This window comes from Doryrhamphus excisus, chromosome 8, assembly GCF_030265055.1.
Source record: "Doryrhamphus excisus isolate RoL2022-K1 chromosome 8, RoL_Dexc_1.0, whole genome shotgun sequence".
Taxonomy (NCBI): Eukaryota; Metazoa; Chordata; class Actinopteri; order Syngnathiformes; family Syngnathidae; genus Doryrhamphus; species Doryrhamphus excisus.
Window position 1 is genome coordinate 6,173,144 of NC_080473.1, and position 12,679 is coordinate 6,185,822.

Consider the following 12,679-nt stretch of genomic DNA (forward strand, 5'->3'; position numbering starts at 1 on the left):
GATATTGCAAACATAGAGTACAGTTTAAGTGTCACTTAGTTTAAAGCCTTATGTCCGAGCTAATGCGGCGGTGGACACTTTTAATACGTCCATAAACGAGACAGACATTGCCCCCCCACCCACATCCACGTGGTTCTCTCAAGGCCTGTCCTCAATGTCTGCTTGTCTTCACGGTCAAGGATCTCATTAAAGAGCCATTAGGGCCTCTTGTTGTTGTTCTGTGCATGTCAAGACTGTGACAGGCAAACGGGACGAGGAGGAAACGGACTGCAAAACAAAACTCGGACGTACTCAAAGAATACGGAATGAGACCCGGGTCAAAGGAGGACAGGAAGCTTTAGTGTGTCAATTAGCTTATGGCACACAGTCAGTTGTAGCTAATATTAGGCAGGAGGGGGGTACACCTCCAACAGAATGATTTATCGGGGAATTTGCAGCATCTGAGAGTCGGGGGTCATTCTTGGATGATCGGTGAATTGACATGGAAATACCTTGACAGTCTCTGAATGACGTATTACATGCTTAGACTAAGCAGCATGTGGCAAAGCTTCTATTCGGGTATTCATGCTCTTTTAAATATGAGATGTTCCTTATGATAAAAAAATAACTTTGAGGACGAGAATAAGAGTACATTAGGATCTCCCTCGCTTGTTTGCTTTACTTTTCATGACATCATGAAGGAAAAACCTCTCTGAGCGAAAAGAGCCCAACCTGTATCCGCCCACCACTTCACGGAGAATGGGGGGTGCTGGAGCCTATCCCAGCTGTCTTTGGGCGAGAGGCGGGGTACACCCTGGACTGGTCACCAGCCCATCACAGGGCACATATAGACAAACAACCATTCACACTCACATTCATACCTATGGACAATTTGGAGTCGCCAATTAACCGAGCGGCGGCACAGTGTCTAGTGGTTAGCGTGCAGACCTCACAGCTAGGAGACCAGGGTTCAATTCCACCCTCGGCCATCTCTGTGTGGAGTTTGCATGTTCTCCCCGTGTATGCGGGTACTCCGGTTTCCTCCCACATTCCAAAAACATGCTAGGTTAATTGGTGACTAGTAGAAAATTATATAGAGAATTAATGAATAATTAACCTAGCATGTTTTTTTGTGGGAATGTGGGAGGAAACCGGAGTACCCGGAGAAAACCCATGCATGCACAAAGAGAACATGCAAACTCCACGCAGAGATGGCCGAGGATGGAATCAAACTTGGGTCTCCTAGCTGTGCGGTAACCACTCAACCGCTGTGCAGCCCTGGTAAAAAAAAATAATAATTAAAAAAGCAGGCTTCACTGCATATCTTAAAATAATGCCTGGGGCTCTGCCAAGTATCTGTTAGCCAACTACAAACACGGCAGCTATACGTTGATGTATTTCCACTGGATCCGAGGAGATCCGCGTCTGGAGTTGGCAACACCGACTCGGCTGACTTGACAGATAGCGAAAACATGGGGGTTTGGGGGTGGGGGGTGCAGATGAATCTATTGTAATTATGTAATTAGCTAGCAGGGGGATTGGAGAGCGATGGGAGAGCGAGCCTTGTGTCTAAATAAACATTGTTTTCCCATTGGTTGGTGGTCCTGGACATAAAGCCCCATGAAAAGTGGGGATCAACTCTATTATGCAAGTCTGTATTCTCGGTCTGAGTTCAGAATATAATCGGCAGGATTTCCTTAAAGAACGCTGATCCTTGGCGGCAGCACTCGCACACAATCTGTGGTGAATTATGCATATACCTGTGTGTGTACCCTCAGGGAAGAATAGTGTAGTCCATGTCATACATTATAAATGAATAGGAAAAATGCACCGTACCCAAACAACTGCTGTCCTGAGCAGGTGATGTGAAAACCCAACAGGGTTTAAAGACATGTTTCTTTTGTAATAGCGGACTCCAGGGGGATACCTGCAAGGACAAGCAAGCAATGCGGCTGCTTTGGGTCCAAATGAGCCTGTCTGGAGTCTTTAGCCTCTGGCCCAGATCAAGCCCACCCTCATAGATCCACATCACATTTCCCAGCTCATCCGAATGCTTTGAAAAGCCTAGCCATTAGCTTACCACTCAATGTTGATTAATTATGAAATCAGAGGTGTTTCCAGTCCCCAGTAGATCTGGTCCAGTTTGGCGGTCGATGTTGCCTTCTTAAGTTTCACCCTGGGGTCACCGCGAGCAAATGAGGCCTCTCTTTTGACCATGAGAGAGGCTGGTAGAAACAACAAGAGCGAGAGGAGAGTTGCAGCTGCTCTTTGTGTGTCTTGTGCAGAACTGATTTAAAGCCACAGGAAGAAGGCTACTCAACACTCCGGGCACGTCCCTGAAAGCAGCAAGCAGAGGAAGCACTATTGCCATTCAGCAGCATCGACCGCAGATACCTAAATGAGTCTGCTCTGTCCTGCAGTGGCGAACGTGACGGATTGCCACGGGGTGCAGCCTACCCCAGCATGCCCCCCCACCCCCATTCTGGTTTCAGCTTCGGTATGGGCACACGAGAACCACAGCAGAAGTCTGTGATCAGCGGTCAAGTTAACATTCTTCGCTGTCAATCTGAAAAGAAACAAAACAAAAAATGTGGATTCATGCTTGACTTTGATGTCAGTGAGAGATGCTGACTGAGTTGAACCCTGCCAGCTTGCATGGATTTTTGTTTCTAAAAACTTTCATAAATGAACCTGACCTTCAATTGATTAAGTTTCCTTTGTGAATATACTGTATGAACAATTTAAAGTGATAAAATATTTCTTTGGACCCTTTAATACAGGGGTCTCAAACTCAATTTACCTGGGGGCCACTGGAGCTAGGGTCTGGGCAAGGCTGAGCCGCATCAGGTTGTCAAACCCCCCCCCCCCCAAAAAAAAACACATTTATTAAAAACAGAAAAATATACAAACTTTTTCAGTGCTTTGGTTCCGACTTTCTACAATAAAAGCTCTGATAAAACATTCCACTGTTCCCTATATATCTTAATTTTTATTTTTCTACACAAAATAAGATGAAAAATAAATAAACAAATCAAGAATAAAGAAAATCAATCAATCAGTAATAAATAAATATAATAATAATAATAAAACGGCAAATAATAAAAACTTAAGAAACCACATATAGTTGGTGGGTAGACAAATTATTTTTTTCAGATTAAAATTAAAGCATTATTAGAGCCCTGTAGACATGACAAAACACGACTATAGTCACATTTATACTCTTTTTATTTACAACATATTGCGCAACTGCAGGGTCTTGAGACACATGCTAACTCGCAAACTAGAGATTTAGCGACCTAAACGGTAGCCTTCAAGTTATTTCCTTTAAACTTAAATAGCCAAAAACTTACCACTTCCACACGGATAGGGAGGATAACTATTAACAGTTATGCAACCTTTAACATGAACATTAATCTAACGTAATAATTTTTTCTGGGTACATGATACCATACAGCATCCATATCAAACTTGCGCGGGCCGCACTAACATTAAACTTTCATATGAAGGCGGGGGCCTCAAACTAGTGTCTTGTGGGCCACATTTGGCCCGTCGGCCGCGTGTTTGATACCCCTGCTTTAATGGCTTCCACTTTTACCTTTCAATGTTTATAACGAATAGCCCGATAGGATTTTGGTTTAGTAATCAAAAATGCTGCAACCTGAATGGACAATGGGAGGATTACTGCTTTGTTTTCGTTATTGTCTCCATGTATTATTTCACATCCGCTAACATTTGTGTGAGGATGAGGATTTCCTTCCATAAGTCTGCATATTTAAGGTGTCTTCAACTTTTCACCTGATGCCTCTGAGGAAGAGGAGGGGGGCTGGGTTAATATCACGGACAGTGAGATGACAGCTCGTGAATTCTAAAAGCTTTATCGGCTCCCTGCAGACCGCCCGGGCGACTCACAGCGGCCTTTCATTGCTCCTGTGTTGCAGTGAATGTGGCTTTTCAATTAGGGTCACGGCACGGACCTGATAGGGAACCATACAGGATTCCTTACGACGTTAAGAATGCCATCAGAGGGGACAGAGACCAAGAAAGCGTTCGACTCCTCGGATCAGTCAAGGGTTAATATTATATTTATAAATCTTTCATATGAGGCTGAGGGTGATAAATTAGACACATGTTTTTGTCAAATTTATCTTAATTCTCAATTTGCCCCCGCAGATTGATGGCTGTCTCACAACAAAACATGAAAAATCCATACTGCCTCGCTTCCCTTTTCCATATTACATCGATTCGGTGGCAAAATATCAATGTACATATTTCATGTCTCCCGACTGCTGAGGATCAAATCAGCATGAAAGCTAATTTCGAACGGCACGGTGGAGCCAGGTTCCTGCCAAAGATATTTGCTGTCATTGTAATAGGAGAGGAAAAATGGGTCAAATATGGTTTATGAATGAATGAATAGCTTTATGTACGCACGTACAAACATAAACATACATGCACTACAAGGCAACAAACCCATTAACTGAGTCATTAAAGCGTAAATGAGATGAAAACAACCCAAAAGATTCAGTCACCGTTTTGACTCCTAATTAGGAGTACCTTTAATTATGAACTCTGGCATATGTAACAAGCTGGATGCTAATTTCTGTTGCCTGGATACGTAGTGAACAGCGGTGGTATTCTGGAGGATGCTGTCAAATCTTCAATGGTGGTTTTGGAGCTGGAACTGCTAAAATAGAGATATTTTGTTGTGTCTAGTAACATGCTTCAAAGTCTTGTTAGTGCTTTAAACTAAAAGGTTTGTTTTGTTTACAATGTGACTTCAGAACCCTTTTCTGTCAAATATATCCTCATATCCTTATTTCTCTGTTTGTTTCAAAACAAAAAAATGGAGGACCATATGTTTGAGTTAACCAGGCGGTACCCCGTTACAATAGATAAAAGCCGAACATTTTATGTTGGCATCTGATGGGGTGGGACAATCTCTCTCGAAAGGTTCTGAAGTCTTTATGATGCTGTTTGGAGGATCTGACTTCATGTAGCCCCTGATGGTCCCTGATGATGCAAATTAACTGTTTAATGACGTTCCAAGAGTAATGTTAGCCTAAAATATTGCTCCTCAAATAGTGGGGCCTGGCAGTCTTTCAATGTTAGTACAGACCTGCCAACATGTACAAATTTATAGTACTCAACATGCAATTTGATTCATGACTATGCTTGTATGCTCGCCATTGTGTTGTATATTCCTGGTTCCAGCTTCACGTTCAGTTTGTACAGTACTAGTATTTCTTATAGGGAGGGGGGTGGTGGTGGAAAAAATAAGCTACCAAGTAGGGATTAGCTGGATACTTGTTTTAAATGAGTATCTGTTACTGATAATGCAATTTTGGTCTTGCACAGTGGCACAAGATCGGCATCAAGCATCCTGCATGTATGGCTGACATAAGCAAGCTATAATATTACACCCCTCTTAATACGTTGCAGTTTGCACCTTGCAAACTTAAACTTGTTTCATAATGTATGTGGTGCATATTTTTCAAGACGGCACGATCGTGCATCAGTCACTGACCAAAGTAGGGTTTACTCTAAGCACATGTCAATTCCAGCAACAACGCTAAATTGTAGTCATAGTTATCGTGTGGTAGATGGAAACATCGAACCGAGTAAGTCAAAAGCCTGAATGCAGATTTTGTAAGAGATGGAATCCTCCTTACATTCTTACAGTCTTTCATTGGGATGCTTATTTGCATGCTCTATTGCTACTGTTACAATATTCACTCACTGGAACATCTGGCCACAAATATTCACCACCACCTTTACAGCTACCGCAAACCAAATTCCTGTAATAATGCAAGTTTGCAGAAACACAAAAGTCTGGGGGGTAATCCCGTCTCTTCACAGATGGTCCGAAGTACTTGGAATTGTCTTTTCCTAATGTAGCTTTTGCTGTTCCAGAGTTGTTTATATTTCAAAACGTGCCTCGCAGCTTGGAAGAAGTGTTATTTTTAACTACACAGATATAATTAAACACGTGTGTTGGTGTGACTGCAACAAACGCACCACCTGTGGTTTAATCATTTAATTCATACCAAATAGGCAAAATTGAACATATTTTGTTTGGTAACCAAGCCACTAAGCAGCATATTCAACGTTATTCTGGATTTGATTACCTCTAATGCCCCCAGGCTCTCAGTCTTTGTTGTGAAAGAGCTTCACTTGATGACATTTAAAAAAACAAGACGACAAATCATTTGAGTAGAAGAAAGTGTCCTTCAGGGAGCGGCTGCCTTCTTAGTCCTATCCCTTCATCTATTTTCTGACTGCCTCCCTCGCGTTCACAATAAGTGTATCTTCTTACCTCTCCACGCCGGTTATGTGTGTAGTGGTGTTCACTTGTTTTTTTGTGTGTAACTGCCTGTCTTAAGATCGACTTTTTGATGATTTGTCATAGTGTCATTTTTCTTATATTTGTGATACAATGTTATTGCAATATTTTGCCAACAATAACATTAGTATTATGATGCAGTAATTAGTATGTACACTACAGCTCAAAAGTTTGGGATCACTTGCAAATTTCTTTTTTTTCCCAAAGAAAAACACATTTTTATGCAATTCACAAACATTTTTATCCATTTCACAAACAATTAAAATGAATCAGATGATTTTCAAAGAAGGATCTACATTTTTGCATAGAGGCCTACTATCAACAACTGTCAGTCCTCTGCATCAATCTCCTGGTATGGCTGCTAATCCAAGTTCATCATTTTATAAGGCTAATAGTTGATTAGAAAAGCCATCTAAAAATCTAAACTAAAATATCTTACCATGCTGTTAACTACTCCCTTCAGAGAGCAGCACAAACTGGGTCTAACAAGGACAGAAAAACGCTGCACAACTGTGCAAGAAGACAAATATCTGAGAGTGTGTAGTTTAAGACAAAGATGCCTCACAGCTGCACTAAATAGTAGCCATCAAACACCAGTGTCAGTATCAACAGTGAAGTGGCGACTTCAGGATGCTGGACTTCATAGCAGGATTGCCAAGAAAATGTCACAAAAAATGTCCAAGTGTTCCCAAACTTTTGAGCGGTAGTGTACATTGCAAGACTACTTCCTGAGTGTGTCCGGCTGATCATAGCAGCTAAGTTGATGGGGGCTCCTCCCAAGGGCTTTCATGCCCTTGGGAGGGTCACCCATGACACACAGGTCATAGGGGAGGCTGAAGACTTTAATTCCACTCATTGGGCTGGGGGGGGCAACAACAATTGCCACCCAGCCCGGGGCCTCTACTTTGGCATTTAATCCAGTGAACAAGAAGACTTTACCCCCCACCTTCTGATGAGGGGACAGGTCCTAGCTGTCGTTTGTGCTGTGTCAGCAGTAGTTCAGAATATTCCCCCCTTATGGAGTCCTTAGAGGACGTACCGGAGAGGGTGCACTTACAGGATTCTCTTACAGGATTCTGCTGGGGTACTTCAACATGCAAACTGGGATGCATGGAGGTTTTCTAAAACGATCAGGAGCCTTGCTGAAACTGATGAAGTGGCCAAGTACGTCTGTGGAGCGCCTGTGGAGTCTCCTCGAGGAAGGTGGAGCAGTAGAAGGTGTCTGACATCCACCATCTCAATGATTATCTTAAATGGAGGAGTGGAAGAAGAATATGGACGTGTTGCCATTTAGACAAGAATGGATGTGTGTTGACTCACATTCGGTGGATAGTAAATCATTCCTACTCACAATATATCCAAGTTTTATTTCTATAATGTTTTCCCTTGAGAAGTCATGCCGACATACAAATGGTTGAATTATGAGGACTGTGCTCACATTTGTGAAATAATGCATGTAGGCTAATACTCGACTAGATTTTCTCCAGCAGTCTTAGTGTCGCTACTGAGGAATTATTCAACAGTGTTCTTAGTTCTTCATCGGCATGCTGGTCTCCACATCTGCCCAGAGAAGTTTGACTGTCTTTCAAAGGGTTCCATTAACATGCAATGCCACGAGATGATCGCGTCCTTATTTTACCATGGAAATTGTCTTGTGGTTGATTCTTCTTTTCACTTCTGATGACTTTGCTCAATATATATGGTGTGACAGTATGGAAAATGTCGAAGGTGCTAAATAAAGACGAAGGGTGCTGAGTCAGGGGCAAAGTAAAACAAACATCAGCAAAAGTAGACAGTAAACTCTGAAGCTGCGTTTTACACAGCCAATTCTCCCGTGGATATTGGATGTCCTCTGCAGTGTGACCAGTTGGATGATTAAATATGCAGCAGCATTGTTGTTAAGTTGCTTTTAATAACCGCTTCTCTGTGGGACAAAGCATCAAGTCTCTTGGTTTGATTTGTTTCATCACTATATGGAGTAAACAAACGACATTTCCACTGTGTTGTCTGACTGATTTCCTCTCTCCCATCTCTCCTTCCAGTCTGTAAACTGAATCCCATTCAGCACAATCCCAAATACGTTTGTGTCGAGCTGGTGGCACGGACCGTATTCGTGCATGTGAGATGAGGAGAAGCTAAGTGAGCAACCATAGCCGCTGAAGTCTGACAGCCTGCTGCACGGCAAAATGGACTAGAAGCCCCGCAACTCCGGAGATCAAAGGTAAGAACGATATTTCCCGATTCTCTATGGTCATGGTTTTATTTATTGCCAATAAGTTGCATTAAGGGACTTCACATGACTACACTTGTATTATTCATCATGTTCCAAAAGCTGTAGAAAGAAGCAGAGCCGTTCTCCATGTCTTGATAATGGGCTGGTCACTTGTAATATATCTATCAAAATATATATATATATTAACATTTTCTCCTTTCCATTCTATTCTATAATTTTTATTTTGTTATAATTTTTATTTTATTTTTATTTTTATTATTTTTTCTATATTCGTCCCTCAGTGGAAAACGTTTGGGCACCACTGGTTTTGGCTTGTGTGGTAATAAAAGAAAAAGAAAAGAGCGTCAATAAATAAATAATTCAACAGGAATTAAAATGCATTCAAATGATTTATTAATGGATACAGGAGTAAAAAATGACAAACATTTTATAATGTATCAATAAAAGCAGGCTATCTCTGATGCAATGACTTATTAAAGAGGACCGATTATATTGATTTTTCGGCCCTTTGTATTGAGCTGTGGAATGCTATAGAGCAGCTCCACACAATAACTTCCGAAAGCTTTCTATATCTTCCAGAATCTGCACCTATTCCAGCTGTATTTCCTTGGCTTTCCAAATTGCTCTGTTTTCATTTATTCCACCCACGGCCCGCCTACAGGCATGCTCACTGTGCTGTGATTGGTCACACTCCCAAGCGCTCCTAAGGACTTCTGGACTACTGCCAAAACTTTATAGGAGGTATTGAAGTCGATAATAAATTAGAAACACTTTGGAGAGCTCCTTGAAAAGTGGTTAGGAGGAACTGTTAGCTATGATCTACTGGCTGGAGAACCCTGACTTACCGTGTATGAACTCAAACATTGGTAACATATGTTTGTGTTTATTGAATGCAGACAATCGGTATTGTAAATTTGGTCATTAAACGTTTTTTGTGGAACTACCTGTGCTTACAAATACTCGGGTAGATCCATTGATTGCGGTGGAAAAGGCTATTAGCAACTCCAGACATCGGTGAGCTACACAGACAAGCGTTTACTTCCACAAAATAAACACAGTTAGTTCTTCAACATGACAGAGTAACGTTGGAAAGGCATCGGGCTTCAGCACCAGTTTGGTGGATAGTTTAGCTTTGCCGCTGTTCACAAAACAGCCCCATATTGTTCTCTTGGTGATCGGGAATCTGAAACTCCAACCACTTCTGCCTGATGTCGGCCTTTAAGGCAAGTTCAAACCTGAACAAATATTTCCTCTGAGCCATTAGCATTAGCCCCATGCTAACAATGCTATATCAGAGCAGTGAAACAGTGCAGCAGAGCGGGGGGAGTGCAAGCCTACAGCTTGTACCTGGGGACGCCCATATAACGAAGTCCAGCTCACTGTGACATCACAGTTGGTCAGTTTAGAAATAAAAACAAGTGTAACACGATAATAAGAACATATATAGGTTATAGAAGTGTAAAAAGCATAACAGGCCCCCTTTAAAGTATGATAAATACTATATATCGCTTGATATTGTTGAATATGGCATACATACACTGCAAAGCTTTTATCTCAGGAACACAAACAAAAGAGAGGCCATTACAGCTTGCATTGGCGTCCTCTCAGGGCCAGCTCTTTCCTTTCTCCCCGACCTCCCTCTTATGTTTTGTGCACGTTGTAGATAAAGATGGCCTATAGGAAATGACAGTGTTTTATTGGTTTCTACTTTGAGGACAAAATGTGTTGTTGCCTGAAAGCCTCCTGGCACCTGCTACCTGTTCTCTTTTTTATTTATACTTGCTGGCGGGGAGGCGGGGGGGAAGTTATGGGTGTGAGGGAGTAGCTGGAGTTGTCCATCACCAATATAAACAATGTTTTTTTTTTTAAGTGCAAGTCAAAAATATGACCGTAGCGGCATCCCGTATTATTATGTTTGGGGCCAGTTCAGGTTTCAGCCTTGAGTATTTACAACAAGAGTCTGTGAAAACAATGCTATGTGTTAAATACAATTGTTGTTCAAAATGTAAATGTTGTTAAATACAACTTGTCAGTGTGTTGACCCGTGGTAGGGAGACATGTTTTATCCACCAGTCGACTCAAGGTAGGAAGAAAAAATGTCTGTGACGGGACATGGGTGGGGCCAATAAGTCATTGGAAGGATGCAACAGCCACTTGCTTTGTGATGTAGGTGATTAAGCATATTATGAATTTTACAAATATTTCAACCTTTTTTTAAATATTCCCATAATATTCCCAGGTCATCAGCACACTGATATCAAATAGACGGAGGACTTTGCAAACGACTGGGGCTCAAGGCAGTTTGCACCTTAAAGGTCCACCCACTAATAAACAAACTTGAGAAGGGGGTCCTTGGATTCTCCTGACAGGGTTTCTATGCTCTAACTCAGGGGTCTCCAACCTTTTTTGCACCACGGACCGGTGTGATTTTGGCCTTTTTTTTCACAGATTTTTTTTCACAAATATAAAATAACGCAATGGGGCTAAAAACAAATGTTAAGTTTAGGGAAATTAAACTCACCCGTTGAATCAGTGGGAGGCCTGAGCTTGTTTCGTTGAGACGAGATGGTCCCATAGGTGTGATGAGAGACAGTGAGTCGTTAATAAATTATTTATTATTTCTGTGCGGCCCCCGCTCTAGCTGTGACAATATTCCATTAATTAATATTGGATCCTACATTGTGGAAATTCACTTATTGCAGTTGTGTCTGGAACCAATTAACCGCGATAAACAAAGAAAGACTGTATACTAGTGTGAAAAGGACACCCTAATTACCGCAGCAAGATGGCATGTGGCGATGTATTACTTGGAAAATAGGCCTATTTATGCTAAGTGACAGACAAACCCATTTCTAACATGTTTTTCATCTTTTTTTTCCACCACCACACTCTCCCGCAGCCACCTCCGGCGAATATGAACGGCAGCTCACAGTGCCGCTGTAAAGACAAATTTCTCTGAGGCGAAATCCGCTACTGTCAGAGTGTGACTTCCTACAAACTCTGGCACACGGAAAATAGCTTTTCGGAGACAGTTTCAATTTCATTGCCCACATGTGCAATCTTGCATGAGATGCAAGTATTGACTATCACTTTGGTGCAGATGGTGTATTATAGCCCCCCCTCCCCTAGTATGTGTCAAGCGGTGTTCAGTGTTGCCGTTGGGTGAATCAGCCCTGCAGTTTCTGGCCTTGTCATGGTCGTTATTGTTAACTTTGTCGCACTTTGGTTACTTCCTCATGGATTCTCAGGCTTGTCGGAAATTCATGTTTACCTGCCTTGCAGGAAAAAAAAGGTGATGCCATGTTGGATAAAACCTGTCTTCTTCCCAGTTTGCCCGCTTGTGTGTGCTTGCATTTGTGTGTCGGCTTTAATGAGCTGTTTGCATTGATGTGTTGACTGAGTTCACCCTGCCCTGTCCCCCTAGTCTGGGCCTGCTTGCTGCCAGGGCCCCCCATGCCTTTTTTTTCTCTGCTTCTTCCCTGACTGCTCCTGGAGAGTCACGATAAGACTGGCTGATGTTTGTCTGCTCCGTGGCAGATTACTGAGGGAGACAGGTACAAGGGTTCTGGCAGTGCCAGTCTGCTGGAGGCCAAAGAACCTGCACCGGATGGATGAGCTGATCGCAGCCTCCCCGGTATGCCGGCTGCTGATGATGGTTGGCCAGTTATGGACATTTACATGTATCACAATATTTTTGTGATCCATCGCGATATGATGATATCATTTAATCATGGCCGATCAATCAGAGCACCCCATATAGACCTTCTACTCATTTATGTAATCGGAATGGTTGGCCATATGAGGCACACTCTCTGTCCCTGCAGTGTGACTGCTGATTAGTAAGGAGAACAATTGGAAGCACGCAAGGCTCTTGTTTTCGCAGTTGAACAAAAAATGGTTGGGGAAAAACACAATTATATGCAAGAAGTTATATTTCAAATCTTTAATAATGATTTGCAGGGCATGTAGAAGCAGCAAGAAAAAAGAATAAGTACAGCTTATGAATGAATCGGACAATAAATCTGCTGTTGACTGAACATTTTTTTCTAAAACGGCGACTGCAAGCTTTTGAAATCTGAAATCATTCTCTCCACCTTCGGAATGAAGCGCTTCTCATCCTGTATCTG

General features: G+C 42.1%; 1 protein-coding gene across 3 annotated transcripts in view; it reads left to right on the top strand.

Annotated features, from left to right (window-relative positions):
• The window catches only part of grik4 (glutamate receptor, ionotropic, kainate 4), a 272,858-nt gene that overhangs the window by 49,816 nt on the left and 210,363 nt on the right, over positions 1-12,679 (top strand). For all 3 annotated transcript variants that reach the window (XM_058079390.1, XM_058079391.1, XM_058079392.1), the window contains exon 2: positions 8,362-8,540. The gene's annotated coding sequence lies outside the window, so the exon portion shown is untranslated. The remainder of the gene's footprint in view (positions 1-8,361; positions 8,541-12,679) is intronic.